The following is a 19,536-nucleotide window of genomic DNA, read 5'->3' as shown; positions in this document are numbered from 1 at the left end:
CATTTTCATCCCGTCTCCAAGGGTGCATAATAGCAACATGAGTATGGCCTGGCTGACAACGTCTGTCGGTTTTCTGTGCTGTGAAGTTACCCTTTTGTTTTCCTTTTCCCTGACGTACCTTCTGGAGGAAGTCGCGATTGGCAGCCCGCGCTTAAGGAGTGGGGAGTTATGCTTCGCCTCCTTGACAACAGTGGGGCAGGCAGAATTTTGGCCTCCCAAAGAGGTCCACATCCTAATTCCCAGAGCCTGTGTCTATGTTATGTTACAAGACAAAGGGACATTAAGGTGGCAGATAGAATTAAGTTTTCTAATTGGAGGAACTTAAAATAGAAAGATTACCTTGGATTATCCAGGTGGGCCCACTGAATTCACAAGGGTCCTTAAAGTGGGAAAGGGAGGCAGGAGAAGAGGTCGGTGATGGAGAGCGAGAAGACTTCAACTTGCCCTTGTTGGCTTTGCAGATGGAGGCAGAGGGCCACAAGCCAAGCAATGTGGGCAGAGTCTAGCAGCTGGGAAGAGACAAGTGAATGGATTCTTCCCTGGAGCCTGACGAAATGACACAGCCCTTCCAACGCTTTGATTTTTTTTTTTTTATAGGCGGTATCAGGGATTGAACTCAGGGCTCATACATGGAAAGAAGGCACTCAACCACTGAGCTATAGCCACTCCCCAATGAGAGTTGGTTTTTGTTTGTTTGTTTTTAAAGATATATTTTTATTTATTTCTCTCCTCCCCCTTGTTGTTTTACTCACTATCTCTTCTCCTTCTTTTTTCTCAGGGGGCACCAGGAACCGAACCAGGGCCTTCTGGTATGGTAGGCGGGTGCCCAACTGCTTGAGCCACATCCACTTCTCATGGTGTTTTTTGTTTTGTTTTGTTTTCAGATTTCTCTCCCCTCCCCCCGCCCCCGGTTGTCTGCTCTCTGTGTCCATTCACTGTGTGTTCTTCTGTGTCCATTTCTATTCTTGTCAATGGCACCGGGAATCTGTGTCTCTTTTTGTTGTGTTATCTTGCTCTGTCAGCTCTCTGTGTGTGGTGCCACTCCTGGGTGGGCTGTGCTTTTTTCATATGGGGTGGCTCTCCTCACAGGGCGCACTCCTTGTGCGTGGGGAACCCCTATGCAAGGAACACCCCTGCATGGCACGGCACTCCTTGTGCACAGCAGCACTACGCGTGGGCCAGCTCCACACAGGTCAGGAGGCCCTGGGTTTGAACCCTGGGACTCCCATGTGGTAGGCGGATGCTCTATTGGTTGAGCCAAATCCGCTTCCCCCCACGTTTTTTTGTTTTTGTTTTTAGGAGGTACCTGGGACCTCACACATGGGATTCAGACTCTCAACCACTTGAGCTGCATCTGCTCCCTCAGCACTTTGATTTTAGACCAGTGAGACCCATGACAGACTTCTGACCTCCAGAATTGTAAGATAATAAATTTATGTTGTTTTGAGTCACTAAGTTAGTGGTAATTTGACAAAACAGCAATAAGAATCCAACATAGGTAGAGTATCTACAGAAATTATTTGGAATTCTTCTGCAAGGGAGATCAGTCTCTCTCCGTCCCCCCTACCCCCATTTCTTTTGATTTTTTAAGGAAAGTTAATATTTTTGTTCTAGTGAATAGATAGAACTATATAACATGCTTAGGCTCAATTCTCAATTCCTTTAGACATTAGATTAAATAGTAACTTTTATTTTGACAATGATAAAATCAGCTGCTTTTCTTCCTTTGCTCTACTGCCTAATGTTAGTAGAAAGAACAAATACAAAACTATCTTTCCGAAAAGAGGTGCAAAGTCAAGATGTCGGCAAGTCTTGCTTTCTTCCAGGGTCTGCGGGTCCCGGTGTCTCAGTCCCTCGGGCTCCCTGCTGCCTGGCGCGGGGCGCTCTCCCTCCCCTGGGTCTGCTGACCTCCAGCTTCTGGCTCCTTCCTGAGGCTTTCTTTTGCTTCCAGGTTCCCTTTCTTCTCTTCTTAAGGCCTCCAGAAATAGGCTTAATCCCACCTCTTCACGAAAACTCGCATCTTTGAGCAGTCCCTTCACCCTGGGTCCACACCCCCAGAAGGAGATGAAGGCGAAGACCTTCTCCCAGGCACGGAGCCCAAATCCAGACACACCTTCTCCACCCGGCGACCGTGTCCTCTTCTCTGGGGGACGGAGAAAGAATCACCCGATAACATCTGGGCTCCGTCTCTCCTTGGGCCCATTCCAACGTCCAGAGGGCCGAGAGAGCTGGGGTCCCGCGTCAGGCAGGGCCTCCAGAGCCGCTGGCTCCTCGGCCTCCGTTTCCCTTCCCCAGCAGGGCTTGTGGCCTGCCCCTGCCCCGGCATCCCTCCGAGAAGACAGAAGGACTCACTGACGCAGGGACGCCTGAGCTAAGCCCAGGAGGAGGCCAAAGGAGCAGCAGGAGGAGCACTTGTGCCAGGCCCCGAGGTGCGAAGGAACCCGGGGGGCTGGGGGAGTGGAAGGAGGTGACCTTGAAGGGCTGTGCTGGCCCCTGGGCAGGGAGGAACGAGATGGGCTCGGGGAGGCAAGTAGGAGCCTGTGCTCGCAGGACCTTGGGAGTCGGCGTAAGAAGTCTGGATGTTTTTCTACACGTGATAGAAAGTCATCGAAGGATCTAAGCAAGAGATCGCCTTAAATCCATCCCCATGGGTGAGAACCCATTGAAAGCAGGGTTTGGCTTGTAAGTAGGTCCGCCTTCCTACTATGGAGCAGATAGAGTAGAAGGTGCAAGTCCGGGAATTCAGAGACAGGCTGGGAGGCAAAAAATAATAATGCTGGAGGCTGTGACTAGGGTGATGGCCGCGGACGGGGAGCCGGCGGGCTAGTTCAGGGTGTGCTGGAAGGGGCTGGACGGGTCAGGGTGACGCGGGAAAGCGGGAGTCGAGGTGGCCTTCTACGTTTCTGACGTATGCTGCAGCCTTAGCTTCCTGGGCTGCTCAAGCGAATACCGCGAAGTGGGTTGGCTTACACAAGAGGAATTTATTTGCTCACGGTTTGAGGCTGGGAAAAAGAAAGTCCACCTCAAGGCCTCGTCAAGGCAGTGCTTTCTTCCGGAAGACTGGTGGTCCGGGGCCGGCTGCCAGGGATCCTCGAGCACCTCAGGCCCAGCACGTGGCCGCCTCTCCCGGCCTCCCCCTTCTCCTCTGGGTGTCCTGATCCCAGCCTCTCGCCTCTTGTGGCTTTCTCTTTCTCATGTCTGAGTTCTTTCCACTTATAATGGTCTCCAGTAGTAGGATTAAGACCCTAACTGAAGTCTCCTCATCCAGAGGTCCTTCTTTCAATGGGTTCTCACGCACAGGAATGGATTAAGGCTAAGAACAGGTTTTGCTGTGGTACCTACAGCTTTGAATGACCGCAGCTGCGGAATGATGCCACTTACTGAAATGGGGAAGACTGGACCAGTGGCATGGGAAAGGGGAGATTTTGGGAGGTGGGAATCCAGATTTTTCAGACTTACCAGGGTGTTCATGAGACATTCGATGGAGGTTCCATGAAGAACTGGTTTCAGGGGAATCTGGAACTCCTTTAGAAAGGAGTGGGCCGCGGAGATGAATTTGAAGGTCATGGAATTTAAATCTAAGGGAATGGATGCAATCCCCTTGGGAGATAAAGATAGAGATGCTGAAAGGGGCCAGGGGCCAGCCCTGAGGAAGAGTTGAGAAGGAAAGCCAGGCTGGAGGGGGTTCCATGGGAGCAGGAAGGAATGGAAAATGAAAAAGTGGAACTGTGGTTCTCACACTGCAAACATCATCAGAATCTCCTGGAGGTCTTGTAAACCCAGGTTATTGGGCTTTACCCCTGTATGAGTCAGCCACAGGGGTACTGATGCAAAATACCAGAAATCTTTTATAACGGGTATTTATTTGGGGTAGGAGCTTACAGTCACAAGGCCATAAAGAGTAAGTTACTTCCCTCACCCAAGTCTGTTGCCACGTGTTGGAGCAAGATGGCCGCCAGTCTCTGCAAGAGTTCAGCCTCCCTCTTCCTCCTAAGGCTCCGGGGTCCCAGCTTCTTCCAATCTCAGCTGTAGGCTGGTGTAAGCTTCGTCTTTCTTCCCAGGGCTCTACTTTTTCTGGGCTCAGCGGCTCTGCTCTCTCCACAAGGCCAGCTATAAACTATCAGGCGAACAGCTCAGCTCCCTCCCTTGGGTTCCAGCATCACACACTAAGCTCTCTCTGCTCTCTGTGTGAGTGTCCGCCCACCAAGGGAGCAGGAACACAATGCCCTACTGATGTGCCTAAAGCAAAGCTCTAATCTTAATTTAATCAAGTAAAAGTGAAACTTTTGAATTTAATACCATCAGAGGGTATCACACCCAGAGGAAGAGTCCAGTTGGCAAACATAATCAATACTTCTTTTTGGAATTCATAAATAATGTCAAACTGCTACAACTCCCAAAGTTTTAGACTCAGCAGGTCTGGGGTGGGGCCCAAGAATTTGCGTTTCTAACCAATTTCCAGGTGATGCTGATGCTGCTAGCCTGAGGACCACACTTTGAGAACCACTGTTGGAGTGAAAACTTTCAAGATGCTTGACTATGAATGGGAGGAAATCAGAACTAGAGAAGTGGTCATGGAGGAGGATTTTTAAAGACAAAGACAACAGAGTATGCTGGCTGATGGCACCGAGCCAGGAAAGTGGGAAAGACTGGGGGAGCAGGGGAGAAAATAGTAAGTGAAGGGGCTGATTTGGAGCACCATGGAGGCTTTGGCCTCTGAAAGGGGAATGGACGTTTCCTCCATGGTGGCGACGGGGCATAGGGTGAGAAGATTAGAGATGGGAGATTGAGCAAGTCTGCATCAGGGAACTTCTGTGTTCTCAATAAAGAATGGGAACGTTATCTGGAAGCTGCCACATTCTGTACTCTCAAAGAAGAACCAAGACATTAATGCCTAATGGATACAGAGTTTCAATTTATGGCGATGGAAAAGTTTGGAAATGAATGGTTGTGATGGTAGCACAACGTTGTGAATGCGATTAATACCACTGAATGGCATAGTGAAAGTGGCTAAAATGGGAAATCTGGTATGATATATATATATCTTACCATAATAAATTTTTTTAAAAAAGAAAAGCACGTGAAGAAAATTATGAGGGATGTCTGAAGCAGTTGTCTTGAGGAGTAAGAGGGGAAATGTTGTAGAGCAACCTAACAGAACTTTCCATACTTGTGGAAATATTCTATAATATGCACCGTGAAATTAAATAAAAGTTTGGTTTGGCTCTGTGATCTCACTGGTTGCATCTCAGGTACTCGGGAGAGCATTCTTGGGGAAGCATCGCTGGGCTGTGGAGCTGTGTCCAGGACGTGTTTGCGGTTCCTGCAACCAGGGGACCCTCATTTGTAGTTTTTCTCCAGCAACACTTGCCTGCTCAGTGATGGGTCCAGAGAAGGTGAGTGACACAGACGATTCAGGGTGGGGTTTGCTGGGCAAGTAGGACAAGGGAGGAGAAGCCCAGAGCATTCCAGGTGTGGGGGACGAGGAGGGAACAGTGGCCATGCTGTGGGGCGTAAGCTGGCCCACAGGAGCGGTGGAACCAAGAGGGGTCTCAAGTGTCTCAGGGTGAAGATGACCTTCCCAGAATAAAGCACTGATCTTACCTTTCCTATAAGCCCTATCACAGGGATTAAATATCAATGAGGGAAGTTTCTCTTTCTACAAATATTCCAGCTAATGAAGAAGGAAGGATAAAATTGGAGCATCAACCACCTGTAAAATGATAGATATAGGGAATAGTCATCAGTAGCTGCTAAAGTCACAAAAAGGATGTTTTGTGCCTCTTGACCGAAGAACTCAGTACCACCTGATTTCAAACCTGAGTCTCATCAAGCTTCTAGATCTAACAACCAATTTACAGAAAGTCCAAGGGAGAAAGGAGCATGTTAGCACCAAGGGGATAGAATCAGTAAAATCTAGACTGTGGGAAATTCTACCAGATAAACAATCTGGTTTCTTCAACAGATAAATTGCAAGGGAAAGAAAGAGATGGAGGGAGAACCTAAAAGTTTTATGAGACATATGGACAAAAATGTTGTTGAGGGTACATAGTTTTAGGACCTCATATTTTGGTACTGCATGCTGAAATGTTAACAGATGACATTAAGTATCTGGGACGTATTTCAAAATAACCCAGTGGTGGAGCGTAAATGAAAGAGGAGGGGCCAGTTGATGATCACTGGAGCAGGTCATGGGTAGCTGGGGCTTCACTGTACTATTCTCTCCCCTTTTTGCATATTCAAAATTTCCCATAATAAAACAGTTAAATAAAAATAAGTCTTCCTGATGGGAATGGTAGTACATTTCCAGCCACTGCACAGGCTGCTGCCTGCACTCCTTCCCAGATTGTCTCAGGCTGAGGTCCCCAGGACCACCCCAGATGGGGCCCCTCTTCTGCTCTCACCTTTGATTTTGTTGCCCACACCCTCCTTTCCAAGCTCTCTCCAAACCAGGACAACCGGAGTCAGATGACGTAGGCACGCATGTGGGCTAGCCCTGTCCTGGTTTGATGGCCTTACAGGGGAGCCTCTCTAAGGCTCCCTCTCCCCATCTCAACCTTGATAAATGAGTCTACCTGTTCTGGTTACCTGTTCCTGGGCAACTGTCCAAAGTTTGAAACATTTCGTTAGTTCCTCATGGGGCTCTGGAGGCTGATGGTCCCAGCTAGTGGTTGTCACTTGGGGTCCCACATATGGTTGCAGTTAGATGGTACCTGAGGCTCGGGTCCCCTTCACTTACCTGCCTGGTCCTAGACGGGGGTGGCTCAGCAGCTTGAGTTGGTCACCATCTCTCTCTCCATGTAGCTTTTCCCATAGCTGGCTTGGGCTTCCTCTCAGGGTACTCAGGCATCTGACATGGCAACTGGCTTCCCCCAGAATGAGCATTCCAAGAGACAGAAGTGGACACTTCTCATCTCTTATATCCTAGAACCTAGCACAGCATTGCTTCTGCCACATTCTGTTGATCAAAGCTGTCACAGAGCCTGCCAAGAATCAAAAAAGGGGACATAGAGTCCCATCTCTCACTCATTGAGTAAAGTACGAGGGTGAAAGTCTCAAAGTCATTCAGCTGTGAAATAAACCCTACCCTCTAATTAAAAGTGCCGTCTCATTCATTCTTCTCTCTAACTTCCTCTAGATCAGGGTTTATCAAAATGTAATATGTTAGGTATTCAGAAACAACAACAGAAACAGCAAGTGACTTAAACAATAGAGGTTAATTTTTCTCTCATTATGAGGAGTATGCAAATGGACAGTTACAGTGTTGCTTCTACCACTCCAGGATTCCTTCAAAGACCCAAATACTTTCTCTTTCTGAATCTGCCCATTTTGGTATCTTGGTTTTCATCATCATTCTTAGATCCTCATGTCACAAGATGGCTGCCACACCTCCAGACATTACATTCAAGCAGAGTTTTGCTTATAACTCATTGGATCAAACTGTGTCACATGACCATTACTAGCTGTAAAGAAGGCTGGGAAAGAAGGAATTGAGCTGAGGTTTTGTATTCAAGGAAAAAATAGGGACTGGATATTTAAAAGGCAGAAAACTATTTGTCACATTATGCCAGCCCATATTTGTGTGTGTAGTTCATTGCTCAGTACTTGGTACATAGTAGATATGGAATACATATCTCACAGATGGCAACCATTGCCCACTGGGGGCTCAGGACTCAAAGGTTACCTCCTCTAAGGAAGACAGGTGATAACCTGCAACAGAATTAACAACTCTCTCCTCTGCCCAACAGTTCACAGTACAGACTTTTATCAAAGTACTTGGAAGACTCGAGAGCTCGTTTTAATTTGCATTCTGCCTCCTTCTAGACTGTGACCCTTTGAGGTCAGGGAACAAGTTTCGTTTGCCTTTGGGTTCCCATCAGCTAACACGGGTTGGGAGAGTGAATGTTGTGTTGAGTTTTCAGCTTAGGGAAGAGCTACGTAGGAAAAGTGAGGGAAGTCAGAAACAGAACAGTCCAGAAGACACATTCAGGACAAGTCACAGCGTTCTCTTGAAAAATAGGAATGTGAGGGGTCCTGCTTAGTAAGTAAAGTTATTTTTGCTGATTCAGGAAGGAGGAGAGTGAGGAAAAAATACAGAAGATGATTAAGAGAATGGAAAAGGGAGGGAAGCACAAAAGGAAGGGAGAGAAAGAAGAGAGGGGAAAAGGAAGGGAAAGTGAAGATAGTCATTTCTTGTGGCTGCTGTAACAAATCCCCACAAACCAGGTGGCTTAAAACGACAGAAATTTACTCTCTCACAGATCCGGAGGCCGGAAGTCTGAAATCTGTCTCCCTGGACCAATCCTAGGGTGTTGGCAGGGACTCCCCAGGGGCCCGAGGGGAGCTTCCGGTCCTCGCCTCCTCCGGCTCTGGGGGCTGCCGGCAGTCTTCGGCTTGTGGACCTCACTCCCGGCTCTGCCTCGGGGGCGTCACAGCCCCTCCTCTTCTGACTGTCATCTCCTTCCGGCTCTCCCTTCTAATGATGCTGCTGATGGCGTTGAGGGCTGTGGCAGTCTGAAGATATTTTATGAATCCCCAAAAGGAGAAAGACAGTGTTTTTAAGCGAATCTCTTCCTGTGGGTGTAATACCCTTGGATTGCATTACCTGGCTGAGGGTTCTTGGATTAGGTTACTTGGCAGGATCACTTCCGGGCTTTTGATTGGACCATGCCAGCGAAGGGGCACTCAGGTTGAGTCTCCGCCCCCTTGCTGGGTCTGGTAAAAATGGAGACACGGAAAGACACGCTCAGACACAGGAAGAGGAAGCTGCCCTATGTGATCCTGTCACGGAGGGAGGACGAGAGGACGGCTTCAGCACAGAGCCCCCAAGAGGCCGGGCGGCGGAGCAGCTCCAGGGCGGCCGGCGAGGCTGAGCGGAGGCTGAGGCCTGGGCAGGGCGGCGGCCACCTTGCTTTGCCAGGCGCCGGGCGAGAGCAGCCGGCCCTGGTGAGGCGGCACCCCTTCTGCTGCCTTGGTTTGCACTCTTCACAGCCTCGGGCCTGTGTGCTTGCATCCCGAATAAATCCCCTTTATAAAAGCCAGCCCATTTCTGGTACTTTGCATCGGCAGCCCTTTGGCAAACTAAGACAAGCGCCCGCCCCCTTCTTCCAGGGTGAGCTTCTCATCGCAGAAGCCCTAACTTCATCTGCAAAGACCCCTTTTCCAAATAAGGAGCATTTACAGCATCTAGGCTTTAGGATGGGGTGTCTTTGGGGTGGCACTTTTAACCTGCTGTAATGGGAGAGAGGAAGGAGATAATGGCTCTGCCGGCCTCCCCTACTTGAAATTCACCTCCCTCTATAGCTGCGTCACCCCAGATCCTTAAGACCGGCCTGTGGGACTTCAGCCCTATCTGGGCACCATCCACTTGACCACCTGGCGGCCGGGAGACGGTGCCACTCAGCCTTCAGACGCAGGGAGTGTGTTGGCCGTGGGCCTCGGCCGCTGTGCTGGGTCCACCATGGCCTTGGCCCCGAGGCTGCACGGCCCATCACTGGGGGACCAAGGCAGGCCAGGCGCTGGGAGAAGCGGGACTGGCTGGAAGACCCCCCAAGACCTGGCCCTGCCTTCCTCGGAAGCACCCACAGTCTGCCCAAACTCCAACCCCTCCTTCCCGCCGCCTTCCCTGCGCTCAGGCGCCTGGCTGATTTGACAGCTCCCCCCAGCCACCCCGGGCAGCCACCCCATTTTCTCTCGCAGGCATTTCCCCTGATAAGTTCCTCGCACGTTTAATCCCTTCTTGGCATCTGCTTCTCAGACAACCTAGACTAACACATATCATCTACTTAAGTCAGCCTATTATTAAATGATTGTATTTTAGGAGGAAATTTTATATTGCTACTGGAAATGGAAAGCCAGTATTGCTTGCCATAAACAGAGAACAATCCAAAGAAATACATATGTGTATAAAATCACAAAGCACTGTTATTATATTCTAGCCAGATACAGTTGCTTACCTGCCAGAGGCTCCATGTCTGAGTTGGCTTGCAATAAGGGAGTTTAGCTAGTGTGAGAAAGGTGTTAAAAACCTATTAGCAAAAAAAGTCCGAAAAACAACCTATTAGCAGCTTATTTATTTATTTTTAAAGATTTATTTCTTTCTCTCCCCTCCCCCCCCACCCCAGTTGTCTGTTTTCTGTATCTCTTTGCTGTGTCTTCTTGTCCGCTTCTGTTGTCAGCGGCATGGGAATCTGTGTCTCTTTTTGTTGCCTCATCTTGCTGTGTCAGCTCTCCATGTGGGCGGCGCCATTCCTGGGCAGGCTGCACTTTCTTTCGTGCTGGGCGGCTCTCCTTACGGGTGCACTCCTTGCGCGTGGGGCTCCCCTACGCGGGGGACACCCCTGCGTGGCAGGGCACTCCTTGCGCGCATCAGCACTGCGCATGGCCAGCTCCACACGGGTCAAGGGGGCCCGGGGTTTGAACCGCGGACCTCCCATGTGGTAGACGGACGCCCTGGGCCAAGTCTGCCACCGAGATTTATTGATATGGTTGTTGTCTTGTGTTAACTGAGTAACATGTAGCATAGATATTTTTAAAAATTAAGGTGACTGCTAAGGAGTGCGGAGCTCTTTTTAGTTTTTGGGGGTGTTGAACCCTGGGCTTTGTACCTGTGAAGCAGGTGCTCAACCACTGAGCTATACCTGCTCCCCGATATTTTCCTTTGTGGAGTAATGAAATTGTTCTAAAATTCTTTGTGGTGATGAATGCACAACACTGTGATTATACGAACACCCATTGATTGTATATTTTGGACAGATTGCATGGTATGTGAACGTATCTCAATAAAACTGCTTTTAAAGAAATGGAACAAAAACCCAAAACTATGAACACCAAGCTAAGAGTTTCTCCTGACTCTAATCAGAGGGATCAAAAGATCACTGAAAAGAGAATCCCTTTCTCACGCTGGGCTCCACTGTGAACGTTTCCCACCCACCAGTGAACGGCCCTCCCACGGGACGTCGTCGAGCGCCTGGTGGACAGGCAACAAGGTGAGCGAGATGTCGGGGGAGCCCTGGGGGAGGAAGCCACTGAGATGTTAATGTGTATTTTGCTTTAGTGGGAGTCCTCCTTCCTCAGGGCCAGTGAGCTGGGTGTCCCTTCATGCGTCCTTGTCTTGGGGAGGTCCCTGTTGAGAGAGCAAAGTCTTTGGAAGGCGCCCTCTCCTGCTTACTGTGAAGGAAGCCTAAATCCATGGGTGGGCAAGAGAGGTGCAGCTGTAGGGGCGTGAAAGGAGAAAAGAGAGGTGACGAGCTGGGGAGCGGCCTGAGGCCCGGGGGCCAGTGCCAGGTGGAGCCCCTGCCTCTCTCTGGGGTGGAGGTGGCGGCGTGGAAACCCACCGCCTTGGGAGGGACACTCGGAGTCAGATGAAAAATAAAATAAGATCGTGTGGTGTTATCTTCCCACCCGAGTTTGTGAATTTGGATTCATACTTCTCTATAAGCATCTTAAAAATATTAGGGCACCAGTAATTCTTTAAAAAAAAAAAAAAAAAGAAGTTTCAGATTTAAAGAATAATTACACTGAAAGTATAGGGAATTCTCATATGTAACCACCACTCCCCCCCACACACACATAGTTCCCCTATTGTTATTTTTTAAAGATTTATTTTATTTATTTCTCCCTACTCTCTTGTTTAATTTGCTGGGTCTGTTTGTTGTATGCTGGTCTTCTTTTTAGAAGGCACCAGGAATGAGACCAAAGCCTAATCACTTGAGCCACCTCCACACCCTGCTTTGTTGTGTCTCTCTTATGTTTTCCCTCATGTCTCTTGTTGTGTCATCTTGCCATGCCTGCCCATTGTGTCAGCTTGCTGTCTTCCTTGTCTTCTTTAGGAGGGACCAGTAACTGAACCCGGGACATCCCTCATGGTAGGCGGGAGCTCAGTGGTTTGAGCCACATCCGTTTCCCTCCCCTATTATTATTACTTTTTAAAAGATTTATTTATTTATTTATTTTCGCCCCTTCCTCACCTCCTGCCCTACTGTTTTTGCTGTCTGTGTTGTCTTATCTTCTCATTTTCTCTCCTCTAGGATTTGCCAGGATTCAATCCTGGAGACTCTTAATGGGGAGAGGGGTTCTTGTCAATTGTGCCACCTCAGTTCCTGGTTTCCGCTGCACTTCACCTTGACTCTCCCCTTGTCTCTCTTTTGATGCATCATCATCTTGCTGCATGACTCACTTGTGCGGGGCACTGGCTCACCACCCAGGCACTTGTGTGGGAAGAGGCTTGCCACGCGGGCACGCTTTCTCTTCTTCTTTTTCACCAGGAGGCCCCAGGGATTGAACCCAGGTCCTCCCATATGGTAGGCCACATTTGCCTACCCCCTTCCCTATTGTTAACATCTTACATTATTGTGGTACATTTGTTACGATTGATAAATCAATATTGAAGCACTGCTACTAACCATGGATACAGTTTACATTTTGGTTCACACTTTGTGCTATACAGTTTTATAGGCTTTAACAAATGTAGAATGTCATGATTCCATCATTGCAGTGTCACACAGAACAGTTTCACTGCCCGAGAAATGCCCAGTGTTCCACCTGTTCATCCCTCCCTCTCCCCTCTGAACCCCCGGCAACCACTATCTTTATATCCATGTTGCAAGGCACTCCCTTAACACAAGATATTAACTACAATAACAATAAACCTACATGGGGAGGGGACAGTCATTCTTTTTTCTTTTTAAGATTTATTTTTGCCCTGTTCACATCCCAGCCCTGCTGTTTTTTGCTGTCTGTGTCCATTCGCTGTGTGATCTTCTGTATCTGTTTCTCTTTTTTTGTCTTCTCGTCTCGTCTTTCTCCTCTAGGATTCATCAGGATTCGATCCTGGGAAACTCTGACGTGGAGAGAGGTTCCCTGTCAATTGCGCCACCTCAGTTCCTGGTCTCTGCTGTGCTTCGCTTTGACTCTCCCCTATGTCTCTTTTGTTGCATCATCATCTTGCTGCATGATGCACTTGTGCGGGCACTGGATCACTGTGTGGGCACTTGCCTCACCACGTGGGCACTTGTGCGGGCACTCGGCTCACTGCGTGGGCACTGGCTCACTGCAAGGGCACGCTTTCTCTTCTTCTTTTTCACCAGGAGGCCCCAGGGATGAACCGGGTCCTCCCATATGGTAGCAGAGGCCTGATCACTTGAGCCACATCCGCTTTCCAGGCAGCAGTAATTCTTGTAATGATGGTCAACCCATTCCCAAGCTATCTATCTGTCTAATCATCTATCATCTTTATATTTATATTTATGGTACCCAAAATGTTGAAAATCTATTGTTTCTCGTGTATGCCCTTGATTTGCAGAACCAAGCCCTCTGCCTCATGGGAGTGAGTGAAAACATTACTGTGGTCTGGTGGCCTTTGTAAAACCAGGTTTTAGTTCATTGAAAGGACACACTATCTTTTCCATCGAGACACTGGGAGAACAGGAAAGTGAGCAAGTGCCATTTTAATAGGTATTTCGTTGAAACTCTTGATAGCAAGGGCTAAAGCACAACTCCAACTAGGCTAAGCAAAAAAAGGGAGCAGGGCTCATTCAACCACTCCTGGGGTCGATTTGTTTCAGGCATGGCTGGATCCAGGACAATCATGAGGACTGGTTCTTGCTCTCTCCTCCTCTTGGCCCTGCTTTCCTGTGTTGGTGTCATTCTCAGGCAGCTTCTGGTGCCAGCAGTGGCTGCCTGCCCCAGGCTCGGGGGACATCTGCTCCTGAACCTCAGGACAAAGGGGAGTCTCAGCTGCAGCTCCTCCAAGGAGCTGGTTCTGTGTGGGTCTCTTGTCTGTCCTTGAATGAAGCACGGTGGCTGAGATGCTAGCTCTGATAAGCCAGGCCTGAGTTCCTGGCCACCTCGGCTGGAAGAGAGCAGAGTCAGCCCGTCCCAAATTACACGAGCGAGCGAGCGGGAGAGGAGCAGTTTCCCAAGGAAAACGAGTGTTCAGTTGCTGGAAGATAGAGGAGTGGCTGCCGGAGGGCAGGTGGAAGCAGGTGTCCTCTCCTCGGTGGTGGACGCCCCGCCCTCCCCTCCCGCCAAGCGGGGCCTGGGAGAGAGCCGAGCTGGCCGGTATTGGAGGAGACAATGGAATCTTGTTCTTGGAAAATTCTGAGCCTGTTTTCAGACTGAGTAAAGCCCAGACGGAGGGGATCCTCCACTTGGCACTTCGCAGGCAGCTCGGTGTCCCTGAGAAATAAACACTAAACATGCTCCAGAGGTGCTTTCGTCGAGGGTTTAAGAGCAGGGCGTCTGCCCCTTTCCAAGCCTCTGTTTCCTCGCTGGTGAGGAGGATCTAGAAAGAGCTTTTATCTTCCCAGCAAGGGCTGCTGAGTGAGAGGCTGTGTCCAGCCACTGCGAAGAGCCCTCCGAAGGCTCTCAGCCTCGGGCCCTGTCGTCTGCACGTGAAGACGAGGCTTTCTACAAACACATTCACAAATAGGACCCATTTAATTCTCGGGGTCACCCTGTAAGGGACGGGAGGCACGTTATTGTCCCATTCAAGGGATGGAGAAACGGAGGCTCAGAGTTGCAATTATTTCTCTTTGATCACTAGAGCTTGCCAGTGACAGGTTTTGAAGCCAAGTCACTGGCCTCTCACTGCCATGGCTCTGCCACCCCCAGAACATGGGGCTGACTGGGGAGAATCTGAGAATGCCTGAGGGCAGCCTTCCGGAACAACGCGGAATCTTCAAGCCTGGCATCAGCAGTCTAGAACAACACAGTGCAGTAGAACTACAACACAAACCGCATATGTAAGGTTAAACGTTGAAGTAGCCACATTAAAAAAGTAAAACAAGAAAACAAATGAAAGTGATTCTTTTAAATTGTGGGGAAAAATACATAAGATTTGCCATTTTAACTGCACAATTCAGTGGTGTTAATTGTATTCACAGTATCTTGCTATTTCTAAACTTTCCTTTCACCCCAACAAGAAACTCTCTACCATTTAAAGAGTATCTCCCCATTCTCCTCCTCGCCCCCATGCCTGGTAAACTCTAACCTACTTTCTGTCCTATGAAGTTGTCTACTCTAGGTATTTCATGTAAACGCAATCATACAGTATTTGTCCTTTTGTGTCTGTTTCACTCAGCATAACGTTTCCACAATTCATCCATGTTGCAGCATGTATCAGAACTTCATTTCTTTAAAGGGTGAATAACACTCCATTGTGAGTATATACCACATTTTCTTTATTGATTCATCTGTTAATGGACACTTGGGTTGTATTCATTGTGAGTAATGCTGTGAACATTGTTGTACAAATATCTGTTTAAATCCATGCTTTTAATTCTTTTGGGTTTATACACCTTGGAGTGGAATTGCAGGTTTAAGTGGCAATCCTATGTTTAACTTTTTGAAGAACTGCCAAACTGTTTTCCGCAGTGGCTAAAACCAGTTTTCTCACCAGCAGTGTATGAGAGTTCCACATTGTCTCCAACACTTGCTATTTTTCTTTTTAAAATTATTATTGGGAAACGGGTGTCACTCAAGTGATAGGGCCTCTGCCTACCGTATGGGAGGACCCGGGTTTGATCTCTGGGGCCTCCTGGTGAAAAAGAAGAAGAGAAAGCATGCCTGTGCGGTGAGCCAAGTGCCCGCATGGCAAGTCGAGTCCCATGTAGTGAGCTGAGTGCCTACATGAGTGCCCATGTGGCAAGCCAAGTGCCTGTGTGGTGAGCTGAGTGTCTGCATGGCAAGCTGAGCCCCCGTGCAACGAGCTGAGGGCCCGCGTGGTGAGCCAGTGTCCGCGTGGCGAGCCAGTGCCCGTGCGGTGAGCCGAGGGCTCGCACAACAAGCCAAATGCCTGCGTGGTGAGCCAGTGCCAGCTCAAGCGAGTCACGCAGCAATACGATGATGCAACAAAAGAGAGACGAAGGGGAGAGTCAAGGTGAAGCGCAGCACAGACCAGGAACTGAGGTGACACAGCTAATAGGGAACCTCTTTCCACATCAGAGGTCCCCAAGATTGAATCCTGGTGAATCCTAGAGGAGAAAGAGAAGAGGAGACAAAAAGAAAAATAGATACAGAAGATCACATAGCGAATGGACATAGACAGCAAAAACAGCAGGGCCAGGGGTAAGGAGGGGGGAGAAGGGAGGGAAGAAAAAAATAAATAAATGAAGGGTGTTAGGGAGCTCATAGAATCTCCAGAAGACCAGAGAACCCAGTCTCAGCAGGACACAGCCCAAACCGATGCGCCAATGCCAGTGCCAGGCCGCTCAGTGGGGCCTCCAGGGTTACCCTCTGTAGCAGTTTGACATAGTTATAAATTCTAAAAGTAGAGTTTGGATTATGTTTGTAAAGTGGTCTGAACCTGGGCGTGATTAAATTCCTATTAGGGCTTTGATTGGGCCACGTAATGAGGGCATTGAGTCCCTGCCCCTTGGTGGGTGGGGACTCACAGATAAAAGGCATGGCAAAGGACAGAGTTGCAGGTTCTTAAAGTTGGAGTTTTGATGTTGGAGTTTGATGCTGAAGTCTTACGTTGGCGCTCTGAGAAGTAAGTTCACAGAGAAGCCAGCCCTGGAAAGGAAGGAACCTTGAACCCAGAGAGAAGCAAGACCCTGGACGGGAGCAACCTGGGAAACCTGAACTCTTATAGACGTTGGCAGCCATCTTGCTCCAACACGTGAAAATAGACTTTGGCGAGGGAAGGAACTTATGCTTTATGGCCTGGTATCTGTAAGCTCCTACCCTAAATAAAGACCCTTTATAGAAACCAACCGATTTCTGGTATTTTGCATCAGCACCCCTTTGGGTGACTAATACAGCATCTCTGGGCCAGGGCCATCACCTCGGACCACTCTGGCCGAGCCTGGGGGGGGGGGGGGGGAAGCGGGGTGACCAGCAGCATCCTGGGGACCTTGGGTGTCTCTGCATCACCCTAACCAAAGTCACCCCGAGGGGCTCTGCCTGCTTCGTGTCATTCTTTGATTTTTTAAAATAACAAATCAATGTTTTTTACCCATATTAATAAAGCATACAATTCATCCAAAGTTGTTCATTTTGGAATGGAAGTCTGGGGGAATATCCCAGGAGTAGAACCTGGGTGGGGAGGATTGGCTCCAGCTGCAAGGAAGGGACAGGATTTTCTAGCTAGTTTTGAAGAAGTGAGACTGCTAAGTGGGAAACAGCTTTACATATGAGTGTGCAAAAGATAGTGGGTTTCCTCAAGCACGACACGTGGCCACTGCACACTGGTACGGTTTCTGTTTGGGGTGATGGAAAAGTTTTGTTAATGATGTGGTGGTGGTAGTATAACATTGTGGACATACATAACATTACTGAGTTGTACATTTGAATATGGTTAAAGGGGGTAACTTCAGGTCATATGTATGTTACCAGAATTAAAATATAAAAGAACACCACATACTACTGTATAACACAGTAAACCCTAAAGTAGACTAGAGACTATACTAAGGAATATAGTATTATTTTATTCATATTATTTCATCAACTGGTAACAATTTCATCAACTGGTATCACACTAATACAATGTGTTAATAAAGGAAACTGGGGGTGGTAAATGTGAATTCTACTTTTTGCATGATTTTTCTGTATTCCTACAACTTCTCTAATAGAAAAAAAAATACTGTGAAACATATTCTACAGACAAGAGTGTATATCATATGTGTATATGGTTAAATAATAACAAATTGTTCCTAATCTCCAGGTTAAGAAATACAGCATTATCAGTATGTTGACTCCCCTGCCCCAGTTGTCCCTGCCTAATTTTATACCCTTCCTTCCCACCAATAACCTAACTTTTGTATTGTTTGTTTCCTTGTTTTGCGTAATGGTTTTAAGACATGTGTTTGCATTCCTAAACAGTATATTGCTTATTTCTATGTGTTTTTTAAAATAGAATTTTAATCTAATGGTACAACTCTTCTGCGGCTTTCTAGCAATAAAGCAGCCATGGACAATACATATACAGAAGGCACCTTGCTTTTGTTGATCCAACAACAGGTTTTTGAGATTTGCTCTTGCTGATGTGGATGGCTGAGGCCATTCATTTTCATTGCGTAGATTTAATCACAATTCATTCACCCAACTGATTAATGATATGGGCATTTGGGTTGTGTCCACTTTTCATTGTTTTCAGTATGATAAAAGATGCTACAGTGAATATTCTTGTCCATGACTCTGAGCAAAACCTTTAACTTTTTCTAAATTATAAAACTCGGAATGGAATTTCTGGCTCATTTAATATGCATATGCTGAATTTTACTAAATAAAGTCAAACTCTTTCCCCAAATGTTTTAATCAGTCTGCACCCCACTAACAATGTGAGTGGTCTCGTTGTTCCATATCCTCGCCAACACTTAGTATTGTCAAACTTTTGATTTTCTCAGTTTGCCAAGCACGAAATAGGATTTCACCATTGCTAATTTGTATTTTCCTGTTCAGTAATGAGATTGAGTATCTTTTATTATGTGGATGGGCCTGTTTGTATCTTTTACCCATCATGTTGTCTTTTTCCAGTTGACTCATAAGCATTCTTTATATCCTCTGGAATGCAATCATTTGCTAGATAAATGTGAGCCAAAAGTTCTCTCACTTCGTTTCATCATTCTCCTTATTCTGTCTTTTGATAGTCATTCTTAATTTGCCTACAGTCAAATTTATCAAATCTTTTCCTTTATGGTTTATGTTTTTTATGTCATGTTTAAGAAATTCCTTCCTATCCTGTGGTCATAAAGATATTATTCTGTATTTTATAGAGATTGATAGATTTAGAAATATGCACACACAAACATATTATATATGCACATATAGGTACATAATATGCATACGTATATGTGCATATACATGCATACGTAAGTTCACATCTAAATATCTAATCCATCAGAAATTGATATGTGTGTACATTATTCATTTTCCTCCCCCCCTCCCCAAATGCCAGTTTTTCTAGTGTCACATATTGAACAGTGCACTTTCCCCCACTGCTCTGCGGTGTTCTCTCTCGTATACCAAGTGTCTATGTGTGAGGGGCTGTTTCTGGTCTCTGGTCTGTCTCGGTCGACCTGCACCAGTGTCACACTGTTTTAATTTCTATTGACAGTAACAAACCTTGCTCTTAAAGAGTAGCTAGACCATACGTCCATATAAAGGTTAATACAAGTTGTCAGGGTCCACAAATAGGGACTTCTTTGTCAAGAACTTCTAAGAATTGTATTAAACCTATGGTTGAATTCGGGAATTTTTGATATATTTTGGATTCTGAGTCTTCCAATCCATCATGATGGATTTCTTTCTACTCAGTAATGTCTTCCTTAACGTCTTCCCATAAAAAGGTTTCTGATTTTATCCATCTAGAGCTTGTTCCACAGTTGTTTCAAAAATTTATTTCAAGACACTTTATTGTTTTGATGCTATCTTGAGGTCTTTTTTTTAAAATTAGACCTTTTATTTTTCTGACTTGCTGGTGTGTAGAATGCAATTGATAAACACACATGGATTTTCTATCCAGCAACCTTGCTATACTGTTATTAATTCTAATAATTTTTCTGTAGGTTGTTTTGTGTTTTACACATGGACACT

General features: G+C 47.2%; 2 long non-coding RNA genes across 2 annotated transcripts; one reads left to right on the top strand and one right to left on the bottom strand.

Moving 5' to 3' along the window:
- The first annotated feature begins 365 nt into the window (after positions 1-365).
- Positions 366-5,220, top strand: LOC131275901 (uncharacterized). The gene is made up of 4 exons (XR_009183375.2): positions 366-678; positions 779-1,419; positions 2,296-2,429; positions 4,463-5,220. It is a non-coding gene; the product is annotated as an uncharacterized lncRNA (long non-coding RNA).
- LOC131275900 (uncharacterized) lies at positions 2,549-6,980 on the bottom strand. The gene is made up of 3 exons (XR_009183374.1): positions 6,740-6,980; positions 5,605-5,713; positions 2,549-4,117 (listed from the first exon to the last, which is right to left on the bottom strand). It is a non-coding gene; the product is annotated as an uncharacterized lncRNA (long non-coding RNA).
- Between the last annotated feature and the right edge of the window lie 12,556 nt (positions 6,981-19,536).

Source organism: Dasypus novemcinctus, chromosome 24, assembly GCF_030445035.2.
Source record: "Dasypus novemcinctus isolate mDasNov1 chromosome 24, mDasNov1.1.hap2, whole genome shotgun sequence".
NCBI classification, from domain to species: domain Eukaryota; kingdom Metazoa; phylum Chordata; class Mammalia; order Cingulata; family Dasypodidae; genus Dasypus; species Dasypus novemcinctus.
This window is presented reverse-complemented; position numbering and strand designations above follow the sequence as displayed.